Raw genomic sequence first — 23,225 nt, forward strand, 5'->3', positions numbered from 1 at the left:
GGGACCAGATGACATCCCAGGCTGTCTTCTAAACAGGCTAAAACATGAACTAGCATCATCACTAAGTACCCTTTTCAATTATAAACTAACCACAGGGTTTGTTCCTGCAGAATAGAAAACAGCTACAGTTATTCCCCTCTCCAAAGGTGGCCTAGCAACAGATCCAGGGAATTATAGACTCCATAAGTTTGACGAGCCTCATCAGTAAGGCCATGGAATGTATCACTATGGACCTCATAAATAATGACATAGGTGACCTCCCAATTCGGCTTTGTGAAGGGCAGATCCTGCCTGTTAAATCTGGTGGATTTCTTTGAAAGTGTGACCAAGGCCATTGATGAGGGCAAATCTGTGTACACAGCATACCTCAACATCTCAAAAGCTTTAAACATAATCCCACATTCAGGCATTATCAATGAACTTAGCAAACTGAATGTAAACCCTTTTATTGAAAGATGGGCTGCCAACAGGCTCACAAACCAGACACACACTATCAAAGTGGGTGACACCACATCAACCAGCAGACCTGTTACCAGTGGGGTACCATAGGGGTCAGTGCTGGGCTCCCTACTGTTGGGTATATACTTCTCAGATATTCAGGTCAAAACTAAAGGGTTGTTGCTGAACAAGTCTGCAGATGACTGCAAACTAGGTGCAATCATCGAATCCCCAAATGATGTCAATATACTCCAGGATGGTCTCACACAGCCCAATGGCCGATGTATTAGTTCTGGTCTCAAACTGAATGCAAAGAAATGCATCATCATGAAGAATGTCCCTTCACACTATCAAATCAATAACAGTACCCTAAGTACACATGAAGTGGTAAGGGACCACAGGTTGACTGCGACCTTAACTTCGACCACCACTTGTATACCATTGTAAGGAAAGCTTTCCACATATCTCCCTTGATTAGTAAAGTCCTCACCTCTAGAGCAAAAGAAGTTATAACCCCCCTATACTCAGCACTTATCCGGCTCATAATTGAGTATAACACCCCATTGCGTATGTACCATACTAAGCATCTACAGCAATTAGAGAGACCTCAGAGGTTTCTAACAAAGAAGATCAAGGGCCTCCAGCATGTGCCTTACATAGACTGACTAAAATCCCTGCCACTATACTCTGCATTGTATAGACTTCTTAGGAGAGACTTATGCCTGGCCTACAGAGCAAACAAACACCCAAACCTAATGAACTTACTGCGTATCTGTAAATTAAATGGATCTAGGGCTACCCATTCAGTGGACTTAAGTATAGCCTGTGACTTAAATAGGACATGTTGGAGGTATGGATTTATTTCCCAGCAATTGCCACATCTTTGTAACAGGCTACCAGTTCATGTGAAACAGAGCACCTCTATAACATTGTTCAAGAGGATCCTGGATGAGTGGATGGGGCACCATAAATTCTTACTGGAGATAGCACCCGCAACCCTCCTGGATATGAGTAGTCACCACTAAGTGCAATCTTGGGTACCGAATAGTACCTTTACGTTATTACATTGGGTTGAAATGGCTAGGCTTAAAATGACCTCCAGGTCGATAGCCTAGTAATCTCTTATGATCCTGTGAACTGAACTCAGGTCATCTGCAAAATAGCAAGATCATTATCCCTGTACTTCGCAGAGCTGTCTCATGTGGCGTACTTCTTCATATAGGTTTCATAATGTGATTTTGCAATATAAAAAAAGAAAAAGAAATTGTATTTTGTACAGGGAATGTTTACTACTCTCTTTATAGGCATTAGCCATGGCAATAGAAAGTATATATGACTGAATCAACAAACCTGAACTTTTAAATTGTTTTACTATTTTGTTATGTAGTACAGTTGATTAAATGTTTAGAACGCTGATCTGAAAAATTACAGTTATCATATTCATGAAGGGCTTTGAAAGTTGTATGCTGGAAGTCTGGGAATGGAAGAGACAGAGGCACACATGACAGAACAGTGGTGAAATCTTGTAGGAAGATGGAGAAGAGTTTGAGTATAGTATAGGGAGGGATGCTACTGTCATAGATGGCTAGAAAGGCTAAGAGTAATGGAAGTGGATGGGCAAAGGTTGTGGCATGGGACATGAAATAAAGCAGGTGATAGCCAGTGCAGAGACAGAAAAGACAGCTTTAGTGATTGACTACTTAATAAGAAGGGCATAAAAAGTTTAAGCAATTGTTAAAGTAGAGACCAAATTTTATTGAAACTGGTCTCGGTGCTTAAACTTAGTAAGATATGGGAAGAGATGACCAAAATGATCACTGACAAGGAGGGATGAATAAACATACTAAGGCCACAGTGCATGTAGGCCACAATGACTGGTCAGAGGGGACTGCTGAGTTGACATCAGGGTTAGTGAGGTGGCAGAGAGATGTCAGGAAATGGTGATGGACGTAGGATTCCCAAATGTATCAACTGTATTGACAGCCAGCATGCTGTTAATTAACAATTAATATGTTAATAATGAACATTAGGGAGTATAGTGAGTGACTGTGGCAGGAAGGAGAGAGAAAGGCTTAGGGCTGGTAGGGAGAGCAGCGGAGGAACCAGCTCTAGGAAGAATTGATCCACTTTAGCCCAGAAAAGATGACAGTGTTTAGTGGTGAGCTGGAAAAGTGCATCTCAATAATCATGTATTTAAACTAAAATGGAAAAGATGGGGAGTGGGTGACAGAAATAGAAGAGCGGGATACGTGTTCATTTCAAGCAGCAGAAGGATTGCAAGAAGAGCCACAGAACATAACAGAAGAATAAACAAGGGTCAATCACAGCATGTCTGGCTAATATTACCCTGCAGTGCATAGAGTCTGTTTAGAAAACAGTGATGCAGTATGGTGGGGTGAGCACTGTAATTATCACAGAAACACAGGCCACTGACACAAGGAGGTGAGGCATGAACTCCCCCTACATAAGCTATTCAGGAATGACAAAGGATGAAGAAATGGGATGGATCAGTATTCTACATATTGGAGGGCATCAGATGTGAAGCATAGCCCTCAACTTGTTTTCTCAAGAATTAGAAATAAAGCCAGTGTATTCTAGACTCTTCTCTTGGATATACAGAAGTGTTCAACTGCTTGCTAGCTTATTAAATGAGATATTTAGTGTTTAAGGCTATCTTTCGAATATGATACACAGATGCTATATGGTCTTTAATGTGAGAAACTAGAGTTCCCCTGAGTGTTTTTAACAGTGCAGTCAACCATTGTATACTAGACAGAATTCCTTTATGTGTGTTGGAATTTTTGGCACCATCAGTTTGTACATGGAATGAGACTGCACCTATTTCTTGGCTAAGCATGCTGTACAGGAGACATTATTGCTGTGACACATCCCTCTGGTTAGTTATGTAAGATGGATGATGCTCAGTTGTAGGTACACCTTCCTGGTACAAGGCTGATAAAATATATTTGATGCTGTGAAGTAGCCTATGGGAGCCCTAGTGCTCCTATGATATGATTAGTAATCTAGTAAAGACCAGTAAAGGAAACACAGTTATTTGGACTGGGAAAGGTCCTTTTCTTTTGCTTCTTCTTATTAATATTATTATTTATTTATTTGTTTGCATTTTATAATTTGCAAGCAGTATAAATCCATCTTATGATTAAATAGCTATGAGTATCTAACTGGTTGGAGAAATGCTCTCTTTCTTGCGCTGTTTATAGCTCTTGTAGACAATAAGACACAAATGTACTGTAAAATATGTAGAAGCATGCTGTAACCAGTTTGCAAGTTAATGGAATCTCACATCTCCATTAATGTGCTTATATTTTGGATAAAATTATGTGCCCTGGGATGTTTAAGAACCGTTTACTACAGTAAGAGGTCAGGTTGCCAGCAGGGAATCCAGATGTTTCTCTCTAGACTCCCAGGTTTGAAGGCAACATTTTTATTCTAACATTAAACAATGAAGGAAGTTGTAGAAAATGGACTAGTATATGATGGATGTTCCTCATATTTAGTTTAGTTAAAAATAGAAATAGAAATTAAAATGAGAAAAAAAGATTTAATTTTCTGTTCATTTTCTATCAGGACTGCATACTGATAGCATGCCCCAGTAGTTCAGCTCCTTTATGCAGATTGCAGTAGAACTGGAGGGAGAGTGGAAAAGTTAGATTTATGTAAGAGTTCACTGTTTTTCTCCAGATGACTCCCTTTATGATTCACAGCACTCTTGTGGGTCTATGTTCTTCAATAGAAAAAGTGGCCCCTGTTTAAAAGGATATGAGTGTTTAGAGGTTACTTATGTTTTACGGTCATATAGATCCTGTTTGCTGGCGTTACTATTTTTAGACTATTTTTAAGCTCTTAATTCTTTGTTTTAGTCTATCTGTCAGTCTGCACTTTGCTGTTGTTTGTCAGTACAGGCGATTATTTTCCTGTGGGGAACAGAGGTCTTCCATTTGTTACTATGGAATGTTAGCAGTATAACGCACGCTCAGAAAGGATACAGGGTATTTGCTTATATCAGAGTCTTCCAGCATATTATACTGCAAAAAAATACATCAGACAAGAAGAACATAATTTGGTGAAAGGCCTTTAATCCTGAGAATTTTTTTTCAATATGATACAGGGAGGCAAAGAGGTGTTTGCGTTCTTTTGAGAAGAGTGCTTTATATTTAGGTTATTAAATTATGGCTGACTTAAACAATTATTTTGCTCTGAGGAGCTAGGTGAACTATTGCAAGATGCCATTAATGAATATTTCTGTGCCTCTAAGACTACTGAGAGAAGGTGTCATGGATATGATGGGTGATAACCTTTGCAAAGGGTCTGATGTTAGGGTTCAGAGATTACAACCCAACCACAGAATTTTCAAAAGTCTAGGGCAGCCAAGAATATGTGCCAAGTTTCTGCAGTAGGCTACTCTTTGTGCATTAATATATATGTTATATTATTTACATCACATATTTTTTTGACTGGAACTAGGTTGTGACAGAAAAGAGGATCCAGTGGTCCAGTTCAGCTACCTCCAAAATAAATAAAAAAATAATCTCTGTACAGATTTCTGAAGTGATACCCTATCAAATGGCTATGATAAACACTCACAAGGCTTTATGCTCTTAGGCTTTTTACACTGAGAGGTTGTTTTTCCTTTTTTCTTTTTTTTTTGGTAAGCAGGGAGGCCCATTGGACAAAGTATCCATTTCCTAGGACAACCAGGATTATTAGCTTTTTTTGTAGAATTGGCAGGCCTCGTATTATTTTGAAAAGCCATTTGAAGGAGACAGTTCCCTAAAACATAATTAGTTTATTGAGTGATTTGGGTAGTTTGAGTAAGAACTGGTAATGAGATGGGGGTCATTTTATGAAACTGTTACAATGCAAGATCGTTTAATTTATAAACTCCAGAACAGCAATAAGTAAGGTGTCACTAGGGATGTGGTAATGTTTGCTCCAGGAAATGCAGTCCCAGATGGAACAAGGTATGCCAGATATAGCATTTTAGATGAGAAAGTCCGTGTTGTGTGGGCATTGACTTTAACATTATTTGAAAATTCTTCTGGCTTTCTAAAATATTAGAAAAGTAACATCAACAGGGAGACAACATGATTTCCATGATTACAAATGAAAGGCTGGGTTGGCTTGTTGAAGCCCTGGAACTAATATTTTAAGGCTTTACAGAGTACTATGAGCACCTGTATTTTCCTTTCAATGAAAAACAAGTAGTTGATATTCTGTGTTTCTGGAATGTTTCCAATCACTTGTTCAAACTAGAGCCAAGGCCTAGATGCTGAAGTTTCTTTTTTAAAATATACAAGATTAAGAAGTGCATAGTTGTGGTAAGAAAGGGAAGCCACAAGGTTCTGAAAGACTACAGGTAGAGCTTTTTTATGCATTGATGGAGGAAAACTTTATGGATTTGTTTTGTTTGGCAAATTCGCTTTTCAAAGAGAATAACATGTGCATCTTGAGGAAGGTGCAGCATGTTCTATTATGCTGGAGATGAGTAAGGGTTCGATTCTAACCATGTCTTGCTTCTCTATTTCAGTGCCAACCTAGAGTTATGAAATATTTATGGCTCTACTGTTAATATACTGACCAGGTCAATGTCCACATTACTTGACTGTGGTCAATGTGGACTCATTAAGGAAAAACAAACTAAGTAGCACAAGATGCACCCTCCCTTTGGTTCAACAGGCCATCTCAGCAAAACTGCACTTCTACTTTTTAGTTTAATCAAAGAAAAATAGGGTCTACTGGAAGCATTTTATTGCAGTGCTTACTAACTTTGCTTTTTCTCTTCCTTGTTGAAATTTATGGAAGTTCTTCTGTTAAAATCAGTGGTGGGCTGTCTTTTGAGATAGAGTTAGAAACACGCATCATGGCTGCCCCTGTCTCTTCTTCTTCATTGTACTTTATCTAGAACCTCTAGCTCGATGCATTAGTCTCCCATTCAGGTTTGAGAAGTCTTATTCAACTGCATAAAATGGCACTGATTGCAGATGATATTTTGGTGTATCTGACAAATATTGAGGATGATCTTAAAGATTTGTTTGATCAGCTACACCAGTTTAGGGTGTTCTTGTGTAATGGAATTAGTGTTGCTGAAATGAAAGCCCTGGCTATTAATTTCCAGCCCTCTGAAACTTTCCTAGACAGCTGCAGTTTCTCTAGTGTCATATTTCTCTTCTTTATTTGGGTATTATCCTTAGATTTCATATTCAGTCTATGCAGTCAGACATGTATGCTTACACAGCTGAAGCTAAAAGGCAAGACTTTTTTATAGGATGGGATCATTTATAATTAAAACAGTGTAAGAAACTTTCTCTGTGTGGAAGAGATATATCTCTAGTTAATCACTGTATATTAATCAGATCAGACAATAGTAGAAGTAGCGAATTTTAAAGTCGCCAAAAAAAAAATATATATATAAAAAATATATATATATATATATATATATATATATAAGTACAGAATTACTAAGTATTCGAAAGTAATCCAAGCAAGGCAGGCAGTCTGTTTCCAGTTGAAAATCCTTTAAAACTTAATAAGGGATTTTCAGCTGGAAACAGACTGCCTGCTTGCTTTGATCACTTTCGAATGGTTAGGGCAGGATTCACGAAGCCTCTATGTAAGAGATACAAGGCTTACACGGAGGCTGCAGTTAAACGGTGTGACATCAGCATGTCATGCATATGCATGAGGGCATGCTGAGTCACACCTAAGGCTAACACGGTCCGTGGAAGACAGTAGGGGGCGTGTCTGTAGGCCGAGCCCTGCAAGCGGACACACCCCCAAAAGAGTAAAAGTGCCCAAAGTAAACACCCACGACAGAGGCCATGGAAATGTGAATAAACACAACACAACACATGCCTCACAGACTATGAACATAAAATTATATAAATGAGCATGTTATATATTTTTTTAAATTGTAAAGATGTTTGCCCGTGAGTGTGCTCATTTGCGCGGGTGTGCCCATAGCTTAGCCACAGTTAGCAGTCAGTGGAAAAGCATATAAGAACTAAATATGCAAAGTAAGTCAAGAAGCAATAGCATAGCGGTAGAGACGTCGGCTGAAGTGCAGGCAGTCATGGTTTGAGCCCCCACAACATCAATTTTTATTTTTAGTAAAATAAGCAGAAAACAAGTCCCTGACAAATATGTACACATATAAAATTATATTTTATGTAAAATGTAATGAAATAGTCCATATATTTTGAAGAAATGTGAGATAACAAAACAATAAAAAATGCGAGATGTGCCTATAGCTGAGCTACAGTTTAACAAGGTGAGTGCATCTGCCCGTAGGTGAGCAGTGGTTTAACAGGTGTAAAATGAGTGCCCGTAGGTGAGCAGTGGTTTAACACGCTGAAACTGTGTGCCCCTAGCTGAGCTGAGCATAATATGCGTGCTAACAGCCAAATGAAGCATAAACCAGCGCACCCCATTTGCGCGGAGCTGTGCACCGCGCCAGCAAGCTAACCGACGGGCAACGTTGAGCAAGTTGTATCAAAACTGCCTTTACACAGACACACCCCCTAGCCTGTCTAGACAGTCATAAAATATAAAAAGCAGTGGCCAGGTTCGAACCCAGGATACCATGCACCATAGTCAATGTACTGAACCACTAAGCCATGACAGCAGTACCTAGAAATGCAGTAATAGCAAATATATAGGAATGAATACAAAGTGGAGCATGACAAAGCAGGTTTTGTGAAGTTGATACAATTCCAAAATGGCCAATCACAGATAAGTGCGGGAAAAACGGCATATATAAGCCCCATAGGCGGGAATACACAGCATAAATGATTGTAGAACTAACTTGCAGCCAGAATGTCAGGAGTAGGTGAGGGTAGTTGCTTTCGAGCACAGAGGTGGGGCATTGAGGAGTCCAGATACATGGTCTGGCTCCTAGTCCACAATCATGAGGCCCAACTCATGCAGGGCCAGGTACTGTGGGGAGCATATAGGGCTGAGGCATGGGACTGGTTGGCTCATGATCTCACCAGTGCCACAGGGATTCCAAGGACTGGTGAGCAGGTCCGTCACCACCATGCGGACCTGAAGAGACGTAAGCAGGACCAATTGAACCTTTGGATCCAGGAGGCCAGGCAAATGCCCAACGCCCCACTACTGAGTAAGTTACATTTAATTATGTATGTAAGAAATTAAACTAGCTGATATTATGGAGATGTGTATTCCAATATTACTTCATTTATATTACAGCTGCAGGTGTCCGTTCTGCGAACCGCAGAGCCTATGGCAATAGGCTGGTGCGGTTGCGCCACCAGGCAGGTCAGTAATCCACTCCCAGTAACTGTAAAGAAATATAAAAGTATGACAGTTAGCAAAAGAGTGCAGTGTAGTCACTAAGTAATAAAATGTGCAAGTAACAGTGTAAGAGTGTTTGCAAGTATTGCTTGATTACAAAAGTGTGTTGCAGTCTGTAATCCAAACAGAAAAATGAAAATGTCTGAAATAAAGTCAGAAATAAAGATGCCCCACCTGCAATATAATAGTACACAACCTGCAGCAGGCTGAAAAGTACAGCTGCAGAAGATGAGCAAATCACATGTGTGAAATATATCCCTGTTGAAATACTGAAACATGACAGAAGTGAGACTGCTGGAAAGGATTGTAATAACTACAGGTAAAACATGTCAATAAAGCCTAGAAGTAAGTACCATCCTGAATAGTAAAATGAAAACAAGTGAGAGAGTGTGAGAAAGAGTTATGAATCCACCAATAAAGTAGTAATAACCCCTCAATAAAGTATACTGCAGGCAGTACAGAATGAAATGAATGTGACAAGTAGAACCAAACTGCGAAATGTGTTCAAAGTGTTGCTGCAGCTGGAATGTGTATCCCAAAATCTGGATATGTTGCTCTCAGTCTGCAATATGCAGATAGTATGATTGTCTGAAATACCAAACATCCACAGTTGTCTATAGCCATATAAAGCAAATGTAGCTGGATGATATAGCTGAACAAAGCCAGATATGAACGTGTATGAAGAACAATAAAATGTATATTGATGTAGCAGTAACAGTCATATCACCAAATTGAAGTAGTTATTGTATAGGAAACTGTTGTTAGAACAGTAATGTGTATATATGTGCAGCTATTAGAAATGTACAGCATATGTATTGGTATTCAAAGGTGTTAATATTATTTTCTTCACCCCACCCTATAACCACATATAATACATTCCACGTGAAATTGGTATGTGCAATCACAATTAACACCCCTGGACATTTGTCCTGTTGGGTCATAAATATTTGCATGTACGTTGATGCATCTGCTCTGTTCATACATTCAAACCTGATGGCCTGTTGCCATCAATCAACCCTGCATGTTGTTGGACTGTGTATTGCTGTTCAAATTATGCATGTGTTATGCTTGCTGTTCAATGGTGTGAATATCTGGGTGTTTGGTTAATGGGAATACTAATGCATGCTGTTACAACTAATTGCGAATGGTATTGTATGTTACTAACCCAAACTGTCATGACATAATGCAAAACATAGGACGACAGGGAAGGCGGGTTCCAGCGGACCCTCCTCTCCCACCTCAGCTGGTGAGTGCACCTGGCACTAGTGCCCAGTCTGGACCCTCCTCCGGTGGTCCTGTGCCACCTGCGGGTGGAAGCACTGCAGGGGATGGGGCCCATCCCCCCTCTGCAAGTGTGGCCGGAGGAGAACCACCACTCACCCTCTATAGTGTCCAGACTGTGGTGCGTAGGGAGATCCGGGACTCTGTTCTTGGGCCCCTACGCCAGCTTGAGGCACAGGTGGCACAACTTACGGGCATGCCTGTTGCCCAGCCTACACAGCCCCCAGCACAGCCCCATCCTGGGCAGTGAAGGAACAGTGGCAACTGCCCATGGGTGGGGATATCAGTTCCACTGTTGCCATCTGTGGGCTCATGGGCTCTGGATATCCAAACATCCGTCCCCGTCAATTGTGTAAACCCCCCCACACGTGTCATACACCACCCCTGTATGCGTCTTGTTTGTCTTGTCTGTTGACCTACCCAACCTACCTCCCCAGCTATACCGACTTCCTTCACCTGACATACCACTCTCACCTGAAAAAAAAAAAAATTACGCCCCATACATAGCTGCCCATTCCGCACACATGTCTGCTGGACATGGAAACTATCAATTACAATTGGCTGTACAACAAGTATTATTGTTGTCCTGACACCTCTCTCAGGGGTGGAAGGTTTCAAATGTCACACCAAATTACATACATATGCACAGCTGTTGCTGATGAAGAAATGGGCAGCTATGGGCCTTACCTACATCCCTCCTGCAAAACGCAAGCTTGTTTCCCTACTGTCTTACCCTCTTTGTGACCCCTTTTTCACCACTTTCCTGTCTCCCCATTTTCATTTCTTTCAAAGAAAATATTGCGGGGGGGGTGCGCCAGAGTAAGCACTGTTAAGCGGTTGTAAGCGGGTGTGTGCGGAGCTGAACGCCAGTGCGCATGCAGGAGCTCCGCGCAAACCAGCGCTAACCCGGTTACAACTGCTTAAAAGTGCCTTAGTCACTCTGATTGACAGGTCCTGTAGTCAGTTCAAAAGCAAAATAAAATCCCACTGTCAGTCTCGAACCCAGGACCTTAGAAACAGTAGTCTGCATGACCTACCACTAAGCCATGACTCTTATACAAGAACATTGTGCTAAAATAAATATATCATGTAATAGTAGGAATGAATGTAAAGGGAATATAGGATGTGTAGTACACAAAGCATGTCATTCATACTTACTGTCAAAACTAGTGGATTTCCATAATAGTAGTGTGTGAACAGAAACAGCCATGCTAGTTGGTAGCTATTAGGTAATAATGTCAGTTAATGTACATATATAAATGTATGTATATTTACATATATATATATATATATATATATATATATATATATATATATATATATATATATATATATATAGTTGTAGGTGTCAGTGTGCATACACACTTACTACAGGAAACAGGAGAGAGGAATGGAGAAATGTGAATCTACAACACAGCCTGAATCATGAGAGAGATACTAACCTTTACACTCACAGAACAGTGTCCACAGCATACCAGCATGGTCCCCGCCCTTACAATCTGAAAGGGCAACGCCTATCTCACATACCCTTTTATAGCACTGTCCTGAAATCACAGTGAGAACTGCAATCAGTACACCACTGACTGCATGCAATTAGCAAATGCTGGCTTACAATTGGTGCAGAGGCCATCACATGGACTTATGCAGATACCTACAAAAGCATCCTGTACTCACACTCCACACATGCAATACGTTCATTGCACTGTCTGGAGGCAGACAGAGAGAGAGAGAGAGAGAGAGAGAGAGAGAGAGAGAGAAAAAATAAAATAACAACACAAACAACAACACACGATACACAAACTGAGTTGAAGCTGTCAGCAGTGACAGTACCAAGCCGTGCCAGCAGCAGCAGGAAGCTGTAGTAGCGGTAATGCAACCAGCTGTGACAAACACAGGTAATGTAAAGTAACAGGTTAATAGTCTGCATACTGTGAACCCTCCATATGTGTCATAGGTCTGTATCTATAGGTATGTCCATGTGATATGTTGTGTGCATGTAGTTCCACCCAAAGGGGATGACTATACATTACATGTCATTCAGTGTTAGGCCATGATCCTGGCAGCAGTTTTCCGTTGCAGTGAGGCCTGTCTGTAGGATGTGTGTGTCAGCTGGTGTAACGACTATGGCACTTAGTTAGCAGTCATCTGGGAACTTTGTCATCCACAACCCGCACATGTTTGCTTTTACATCTGAGAAATAAATGCCAAACAAGAGGGGTCCTAGGACAGAGGCCTGTGGGATACCACATGTGACTGGCATTGAGTCTGACATGGCTCCTACAATATTGATATTATGGATTCTGTATGTCAACCAGTGTGCAACCCATCATATGACATATGTAGTAACATGTAAGCTAATGAGCTTGTCTATGATGCCTGAGTGGAGTACTGTGTTGAAGGCCTTAGGCAAGTCCAGGTAGGCTGTATGGATTGCGTTGCCCTCATCAATGGCTGTAGTGACTGTTTTGAAAGGTCAACCAGGTTCAACAGGCAGGATCAGCCCATCACAAAGGCAAACTGGCCGGGAACAAGTGTCTGCAGGTACCCAATATTGCTGTATATGCGTCCCATACTGAATTATTCCATAGCTTTGCAGACCAGGCTGGTTAAGCTTATGGTGCGGTAGTTCCCAGGGTCAGTAGACGTGCCTCCTTAGTGGAGTGGGACCACTGTTGCTGTATGCTAGTGTTCAGGTACATATCCCGTTGTACGGCCAAAGTTAAATATCAGTCTCATATGTGGTTGTATGTCGTCTTGGAGTTCACATAGCACACATCCAGGGATACCATCAGGTCACATTGATGCTGTGTGTTCTGTTTTGCTGAGAGCGGCCCTCACCTGGACATGTGAGATGATAGGGAGGTTACATTCAGCTGTGATAAGTATTTCTAAGTGTGGGGGAGAAGGAGGGGGGATACGTGCACCGAACCTGTCTGCAAGAATGTTGCCAATATCTGTGTGTTCGGTGAATGTTAAGTAGGTGTGTAGTAACTCAGAGCATATCTGAGGCGTTTGTTCCATATGGGTAACATAACTGAAGAAGGCCTTGTGGTTATCTATAGTGTTTGTGGCCATTTCCCTCCCAGAGTAGGCCGTGGATGTTGTTATGAGAGACCGTAGCTTATTACCAGTGCTGACCACAGATGCCTTCCCTTAATGTGAATATGCTCTGTCCTGCAGTAGCCTCCTTCTATCATTATACAATCTGCCTTTGGCTGGGGTCCACCGGACAGGATGCCTAACCTTTGTGCATAGGGTCTGGGTTAGAAATGTGTGTGCATGTTCCATGCAATCTTTGGGATGTCCATGGGAAGCATTCACAAAGGGGTCAGCAGTGTGGGTTGTGGCTTCCACTGGCCCAGTGGGCTGCATGGATACCTTCTCAGTCCTAACAAGTGAATAACTGTCTAATCACATACATATCAAAGTAGTCTACTGTGCTGGTGGTGGTGGTGGGATATGTATATCCAGGCCGAGTAACTTGTGTCCAAATCACACTAGTGGATGGCGTTCCACATACAGTACCTTGGTATGAACCCCCAGAGTGAGGTTGTGCATTGGACCCATCGCAGTGTGCTGACCGATGGGGCATGCTACTATGTTGTATGGAATGTGGCAGGTATTGTTGCACAGGTGTTGGCTGAGCACTGATATCTGGCCATGTACTTGTGTATCCACCAAGAGACACACACATGCTACATATGGGAGTAGTAGTATATCACTACAGTTGAGCATCATGTATAGTATGTGTGCCATATATTGCTGACATAGTCTGCTGATATCCTGTTTGTGTTCTCTTCCAGGAACATGGCGCGTCAGCGTAATCCTGCCTACTCTGCAGCAGAAGATGAGGAGATACACCAGAGCCTGGTGTGGGATTATGACATACAGTTTTCCCGCACCAGCCAGAATCAGCAGGAGAGGGCTGCACTGTGGCAAGACCTTGTCCGTAGGGTAAATGACATTGGCATGCATAATAGGACATATGAGCAGGTACGACATCACTGCAGTGATTTAATCAGAAATGTCCGTCAGCGTGCGTCAGATATCCACAGGCAACAGGTTGCCACAGGAGGTGGGGTGGCCACACATCCCCCCCTCACCAGACTGGAGGGGCTACTCCTAATTGTTGTGGCTCCAGCCCCAGAACAGCAACAGCAATACACCTGCATCATGATGGAGGCTGGATCCACACAGCAGCACGACATGGAGCATGCAGGTAATATGCCATATGTACACTTGACTGTTCTGTACACTGTTAGTTTATGCATGTGTAAGGTGTGTCTGTGGTATGTAGCTGTCAACATAGTATGTAATTGTGCAGGTGTGATATTGCCAATATCAGCAGCTGATGTGAAAGGCAACTGGTGTACTACTGCACTGTATCATATGCAGTATCAATGGCACAGTTATGCCCACTGACATTAATCTCCTCATTTCTGCAGGTCCCTCTGGTGTTACAGCAAGGCAGCCCATCCATGCTGGTGAGTGTGTTTTAACAATACCTATAATAGTCCTGATAGTGCTAGTAATACTAGTGTAACTCAGTAGTGCTCTGTGTGTATACTGCGGGGTGTGCATGTGTGCATGTGTGCCTGTGTCCACGTGTGCATGTGTGCATGTGTGCCTGTGTCCACGTGTGCATGTGTGCATGTGTGCATGTGTGCATGTGTGCATGTGTCCATACGTGCATGTGTGCATGTGTGTATGTGTGCATGTGTGCATGTGTGCATGTGCGTGTGCATGTGTGTGTGCATGTGTGCGTCCACGTGTGCATGTGTGCATGGGCATGTGTGCATGTGTGCATGTGTGCATGTGTGCATGTGTGCATGTGTGCATGTGTCCACATGTGCATGTGTGCATGTGTGCATAAGTGCATCACTGGTAACATTGTGTAGACATTGTAAACTGTGTTTCCTGTCTTCCTCCCACAGGTTCTGGTGCTGCTCTGGTGTCCTGCAGCAGGGAACCTGAATCTGGTGCCACAGGTACTGATAATGATGATATCTGTGTAATGGCACAGGAAGGTGTGTCAGGGTCCGTCATTGGTCAGCCAATTGACAGTACACAGCTGTCAACCCCATCATTGCGCACAGTCATCCTGTCAGTACATCCTATGTCACTATTGTCCCTAGGTGATGGACAGGATACAGTGGGCATTGACCAGGGTAATGTGGTATCTGTGGCACATGCTTCCCCACACAGCAGCCATGGGCAGGGTCCTGCGATGGTACCACACAGACAGTTGCCCATGGGTTCTCGTGGGAGCATCCGTGGGCAGACTGCCTCTGGCAGATGTGCCCAAAGAGGTCTGTCAACCTCAGCTATGTTTCAGGCTGTCATGCAGGCACAGTCGCATATGGAAAGGTACACCAGACAGGGTCTGAGGGAGCTGAGAGCATGTCGGACAGCCATGACTGACAGTATGCGTGACATTGCGGATGCTATCCGTAATTTCACCGATGTCATAGACAGACGTTGTGGGGACATATTACAGCAGTTCCACAACCACATGTCCATGAGCCAGGGCAGTGGTGGGCAGTTGCGGCATCGACGTGGCCGTATGCCAGCAACAGCAGCAGCTGGCAGTCGGCGTGGACAACAACAGGCCCACGGATGCCCCATAGTGCCAGCAGCAGCCCCAGCAATGCTGGGTCTGTGCTGTCATCGGAACGCCCCAGGAGACCACGTGCACGTGGCTCTGGACAGTCCCAACAGGGACCTGTGTCCAGTCAACACACTCCCGCTTCTGATGACAGTACCCAGTCTGGCTTAGTACCGAATATGGTCCATAGCACCCCTGCCAGGCACAGGTACAGTGTCCATGCCCAAAGACACTGATCTGTATGACCTGCCAGGTGCAGTCTGTGGCTGTCCACAAACTCCTGTATATGGCAGCCTTGAGGTGGAACTGTGTGCGTGCATACACACATTTCGAAATGTTAACACCTAGGGCTACCACATACACGCACACACTGCACCAACAGTGCCCCACCCTGTACTGCTGTCCCTCACCAACACACATACACATACATGTCAATTGGTGATATCAGTGGCAGACTCAGGCATACCTAGTTCACACCCTGTGCATATGATGAAACTGTGCCACCTCCTGCAATCTCCAACATCAGTGCAGGAACAGGTAAACACGTTGCTGATGCACAGGGTGACTACATAGACGTGTATTAGTAATATCATGTTGGTAACAGTACAGTGTGCTGATATGACTGTGTGTATATCCCAGCATGCCTGATGCAGTAACCGTATGACTGTCCTGAATTGTTATCTACACCCATAGTATGTACCAATGTGTAACAGCTGCACATTATTGCATACCGGAGGTAAGGATGTCAACAGATAGCCACATACATGGGTAGCACAGGGGGGAAGCTAATGCAAGTAGTGATACGCAATGATGGACATGTACAGTAATGGTGGCAAGTTGCCCACAACGACTATGCAATGTGGATGTTTGCGCATGTTGATATGTGTGCAGTACCAATGTAATCCAAATCACAATTAACTATGACATAATATCAGTTCTACCATGGACATCTGAGCTGTGCATTCCTGGGTACATGTTGATAGTGCCTACATATTTGCACTGTTACCTACTGTTAGTGATACCCCTTCTTTGTTGTACAATGGACTACTTCCAGCCCTGCTTACTGTAGCTTTGTTTGCATGCATGTTCGCTTGGGGTTCCCTGGAACACTGCTTCCATCTGCAATGCAGAGTTACAGTGCTTCTGTGGACTCCTAGTGACATCTGCATAGCGTACTATACGTATGTCAAGTTTACACATGACAGAACGTCACTGTCTGTCCTGTTCGCATGTACGTTGCCTGTGACACATTGCACATGTCTTACCTGGCATTTACCCACGTGTGCAGTCATATATGCCAGTGCTATGAAATCAGTAGCAGTACATCCACACATACACACCTTCAGTATGTTGTTCCCCATTGGCCCTATGTGTTGGTAATCACCATGGCAATCACACTACTATGGTAGCATGTGCAAAGGTAACCTGTGAATCACCTCTATGGTCCAGTTGTGGTTTATGTGAGTCATGTGGCAATGTCACAGCTGCCACATGTATGCAGTCAACCCTCACCCCTGGCCAGGAACGTACAACACATGTGTGGGATGCCACCACATAGCCAATCTGGGGACTGAGCACTCTGAACCCAGTAATGCCATACCCTGTCAGGTGGCATGACATACTACAGTGACTACAATACCAGTCTGACATAGACCCGCACTGACAGCAATCTGAACACACTGGGGCATACTTGGAGACTCAGAATAGCATCCTGCCAGAGCATCACACACCTCCGCAGCTGGCACACAGGCATACGTTACGTTGGAACAGAGCACATGCCACATATGGCACACACATCCCGTGTGCCACACACTCACAGCCTGTAGGGCTACACAACACACCTGCTACAGATGTGTCTGGTACCTCTCTTGGCCGCTGCAGTGGCGTCCCGCTCAACAGGCTGTACATGGCAAAGGTCACAGTGATATGCCTGTGGGGCACTATGGTCCACCACAAAACACATGCATACAGGTCAGTCAGAGGCATGGACACATATGACTCAGTCATTGACCATGCCACTATGGATGACCTGAGACATACCTCCCTGGACTACATGATAGGGAACATAGAAGGGATCTCTCAGCATGTGGCACGGGCCAGTATGAGCCTGATCTTGGTTGCCATCATACCCTCACCAGGTATGCTACCACTATATGTAGGAAGGGTGTTCTATGTCTACATTCTGCTCAATCTCCAATGTCATTCATAGGGTATCCACTGGCTGTCAACGTGTGCTTACATGCTAGGGAAGCCACAATGATTTGTGAGGGGCAGCTTGTATGTGACACCCATGGGCCATTGTATATTGGCGAAGCCCCTTGATACACACATAGTGCCTTTTGCTGCAGGACATGGATTACATAGCCATCTCCGCGGGTATCACACAGGATAGGACACTAACAGTGATGCTACACAACACCAGCAGTGTACACCGCAAGATGCATGCACTGGACACTGTCCTCAGCACGGTGAACTGCAATGTCTGTGCAGTACCAGAGCCCTGATTCACGGCTCACAGGTGCAACCCATTACTGCCAGGTTATACCTCATACCATGCCTGTCGTCCCCTACACATGTAACACACATGGACGGGGGGTATCCCAAGGCACCACAGATACACACACCTCCAGGTTGTTGGCACAGCACAAAGCATCAGGGCCTATTCATGTGCAGCTAACAGTGTGTTGGACTGCCTTCTGGTTCATAGCCTGGCACACACAACCCTCCCATACACAGGAAACCCACCTATCCTCCATAACAACACTGGCAATATGACAGTCTCATGAAATGTCTTTATATGGCTGGACTGCATCCAGCCAAACATTGTGCGTGAGCATTACTGTAGCTACAACACACTAGCTGAAAGGTTCCCAGCATGTGGTCACTGAATTGCAGTGGAATAACATGTTACCACTCCCACAACAGGTGGGAACATGCAGCACCTGTTCATCGACTACATGTAGACTATATAGCCCAGACCAGATGTGTATCCCCTGCTGTAGGTATTTTACCATATACAACCCACACTGTATAGACACATACCGCGTGTGACCCCTGCACAGTAAGACACAGTCATATTGTTATGCATTGCGAATACCATTTATCCACTCGAGGCACGTGTCAGACATGGTAACTACTGCAGGTCACAGGTATTTATGTGTATGTGTCACACACATACATCATGTGTGCATTGCCATTGCTGGTTTAGGCAATGGCATGCATTGTTATGCACAAAGACACACACAAGGTCATATTGTGTGACACAACCACACGTGGCAGTTATGGGTTTCCAAAACATACCTATCTGTGCTCTGACAATGGTAATAGACCCAGTAGCGGAGCGCACTATTGGCATTACTGGCCAAGTAGCCCTGTTTGGCTGTGCTGATAGTGTGGTGACATCCCCTGTGTTTACTGGGGGAATATGCAGCATCTGGTGTATTGTAGTATTTGCCAAAAGGATCTGTTTTCTCACACTTGCAATTACACACACCCTACTACCCCCCACACACACACACACACTTGCCATTTGCAGGATTCATATCCCTACCTAACTATGTCACGACACGTGAGAGAGACGCATTAGCAAAGTGCACTATTCGGATTACTAGGAGGTTCCTCTTCTCCGGCTGTACTTATAGGGTGCTGACATCATCAGTGTTTGGAAAGGGTAATGTGCATCATGTAGTGTGATCTCCTGATTGCCGAAAAGCACATGTTTTTCATACAGAATTGCACACACACAAACTCCCCACATCCAAACACACACACACTTGCCATTTGCAGGTTTCAAACTCCTACCTAACTATGTTATGACACTTGAGAGATGCATTAGCAGAGTACGCTATTCGGATTACTGGGAGGTATCCCTTCTCCAGCTGTATGTATAGGGTGCTGACATCATCAGTGTTTGGAAAGGGTAATGTGTATCATGTAGTGTGATCTCCTGATTGCAAAAAAGCACATGTCTTTCATACAGAATTGCACACACACAAACTCCCCACATCCAAACACACACACTTGCCATTTGCAGGTTTCAAACTCCTACCTAACTATATTATGACACTTGAGAGAGAGACACATTAGCAGAGTGTGCTATTCGAATTACTGGGAGGTTTCCCTTCTCCTGCTGTACTTATAGGGTGCTGACATCATCCGTGCTTAGATAGGGGAATGTGCATCCTGTAGAGTGCTTTCACAGTTGCCAAAAGGGACATCTCCCTCACACAGACTTGCACACACATCAACCCCGCTCACCCACACACACACACACTGAACATTTGCATGGTTCGAACTCCTACCTACCTATATTATGACACTTGAGGGAGACGCATTAGCAGAGCGCTAACCGAATTACTGGGCATCTGGTCTGCACCTGCAGTATTTATAGGGTGCTGACATCTTTATTTCTGCAGAGGTATGTACATCTAGTACTACCTGTCAGGTGGGGGATAGCATATATATGCATTTGCAGCCACCTACGTCAGGGTCAGATATGCACATCTCACTGGCAGGTTATGTTCTATACCATGCTTCATGACCACAGGACCTGTAACACACAACACAACCAGTCCAGAACACCACTCCCACATCCAGGACACACACTTTGCTTCCCTGGGAACAGTGCCAGGATATGCAGGTGTTCACATACACCATTCCAGTTGTTAACATCAGGTACAGGCATATTGTGTGTGAGAACTACTCAGGCCTCTACCACTTTACCCTACAGCCACTACAATTTGTGGGTCCATGTGCTATGGCAGAACCACTCACCACAACCACATGGGGGAATACATATTGCACCTGTCCATCTGCAACATGGGTACTCACTGTTCCACACCAGAGGTAGACCACCATTGTTGATATCAGACCATGGGGGTGGGGGGTGTGGGGATTAAGGTAAGGTGTTTGCCCTTTTGGGGTAACAGCAGGGTTTGGAGTCTCACAAGGATAATTGGCTTAGCTTAAAATGGCCCGCAAGAGCAGTCAGCCTAGTACTAACCTATGAACCTATGAACCTATACCCACCTTTCCCTGGACATCCATATCCCATCCCCACCCCCAGGCAAGGTTGTCACTGCAAAGAAACTGTATTTAGCACAAGCAGACTCTACACTTGTGAAGACTGGGGTGGACGACTTCAAAGGACCCATGCTGGGGGACTATACTGGCCACTCTGCATAATCCTTGACAATTGCATTCTATGAGCATGTGTAAGGTTTGCATTGATCATGCTATCCCACATATACCCATGACTGCTCCACAACAAGACACCTGTCAGGTGTACACCAGCCATATATGTGCCGTCCAACAGACAGAGTGAGCTAATACATTGCAGAGCTGTAGCCCACAGAGGGAGGACATCTGTGAGCAGTACCGGCACGACACTTCATTCCCACATAATCATCACAACACAGTGTTGACAGTGGAATTGTCCAGACAATGCAGATAGGGCTCCCCTCAGTCTGTTATTGACGCCCAGTTACTGTTAGAGGTCCTTAGCAACCCTCTTCCAGCACACACCAACAACATGACTGTGGCTTAGCACATTCAAACCCTGGGATCTCCACTGTGCCCCTGCTTGACAGAGGCACAGCTCACTAGCCTCACACGTTGCCTTATGTGACCTACTTTACAGTGGCACAGTAGCCTACTGTACTGGGGATGCAGATGCCAAGCACACTCTGGCTAAGCTGTCATTCCCTAGGGCAACAAGCCTACTATTGACCTCTACACCCATATGTTCAATTGTCAGATGCACAATATTTGTTGTGCTGTTAGACTGTTTGCAGGTCTTTATTGCCATAGCATTCCCTGTTCCTATGAACAACTTGTGTATCTGTGGAAGATGTTTGAATATGAGGCGATCCACTATATCACTTATGTCTCTGTAGTCATTTACTGTGTGCACTGGGCAGATTGCTGTGTTGTGGTTGGTTCCTGGAATGACACGCACAAATACCAGATATGTGTGGCCAACTGCTAAACGGAGATATGGCCTAAGTGTGTGAGCATGCCCAGTTCAGCCTTTCCATGGCATGTTGTCTGACATATGCCTCATTTATCAAAGTGTGCGAGCATGCCCAGTGTGAGCTTTCCATATGTTGAACTCTGCAGTCCACCACATATTTGGGTGTGTGTGAACTTCAACAATATCTCACGTTTATGGTTGTGTGTTGGGTGTCATGTTGTGTACTAACTGGCCAACTGCTTCATGTCTGCCACAACAGGGATTATACTGTGCCTGCAGGGATTGCATGGGATACTTTGCATACAGTTGTCAACATAATTTCATAATGACCTTACACTGTAGTACCGTATAGTGTACTGGTTCAATACTTTTACTGTGGTGGACAGTATCCTGGGCTTTAGTCCTATCACTGCTTGACATCTTCATAGTGAGCACAACAGACTGTGTAGGGGCCAGTTGTGCACATATGACCATGTTGCATTATGTTCAGATATGGACTACCTACACCAGGCTTGTCCAACATTGGTAGTGTATTCCACAACATAGGTGGACATTGGCAAACACTAGCGATGTTCCCTAGGCCATGTCTGATGCTAGTCACAGAGTGTGTTTGTCCTTCGACACACATTGTAACTGGAGTTTGCCATGACATATGTCATGGTTAGTATACTGTGCCTCTGTCTACCTCTGACATAACAGTGATACCCAGGGTTAACCTACCATCTCCCATCCACTCATCAGGATTCCTCTTGAGGGGTGTCGATAGGTGACTCTCTGGTGACTCTCTGGCTAACCTGTACTCGGAGTTTACTCAAGAGTGGGGATGCCTTCTGTGTTATGGATCATTCTGTACAGCTTGTCCTATGTATGTCAGTGCTGGGGTTCAGGTCTCTCATGTGCATAGCTCACTGCCATTCAGATTGTACAAGGTACAGCATGTTCATTGATTCCAGCTTGGACATGGCTTCATACATCAGGCACAGCTTGCCTCTGGGTGGGCAGTATGGCAGTGTGTGGAGCTGCAGTTTGTTTACTCAGGCAACACATGGCATCTGTTTATGCTCTTTGCTACTCCTGGTGGGGTACTGTTGTGGACTTTACAGTTGATGGAGGTGTCTGCTGAGGTATATCCCACAGGGGCTATTGTAGTCAATTGTGACGCTGATGAAGGATGACTGCAGAGCCACAGTGACCTCCCCTTATCTACATCTGACAACCTTCATGATTGGGTGGGTATATGGTATGCGAACACTACAGCCACATGTTTGTCCAATGCAGGATATCTATCACCTTGTGTCCCCAGGTCTCTCATTACATGTTAGGTACGTAATGGGTTAACACCTGTGTGGTAATTTGTGGGCACTTACTGTATATCCACGGTGGTTGTCTATACACAGTTCTGCAATTAGCTTGCTGACATGGCTATGGCTCCAGTTGTCTGTTTCTATGTGGCCCTTTTGTGGGTTGCTTGTGTCAGCTGGGGGTCGGATATGGTGGGCAGTTTGTACTCCTCTGCATACATGTTCAGTCACAGTCCTTCCATGTTGGCCTGTACCTATGGGACATATATACGGAACGGGGGAGGTCCCAGGACCAAGC

This window comes from Protopterus annectens, chromosome 7.part0, assembly GCF_019279795.1.
Source record: "Protopterus annectens isolate FY-2018-M chromosome 7.part0, PAN1.0, whole genome shotgun sequence".
Classification (NCBI taxonomy): domain Eukaryota; kingdom Metazoa; phylum Chordata; order Ceratodontiformes; family Protopteridae; genus Protopterus; species Protopterus annectens.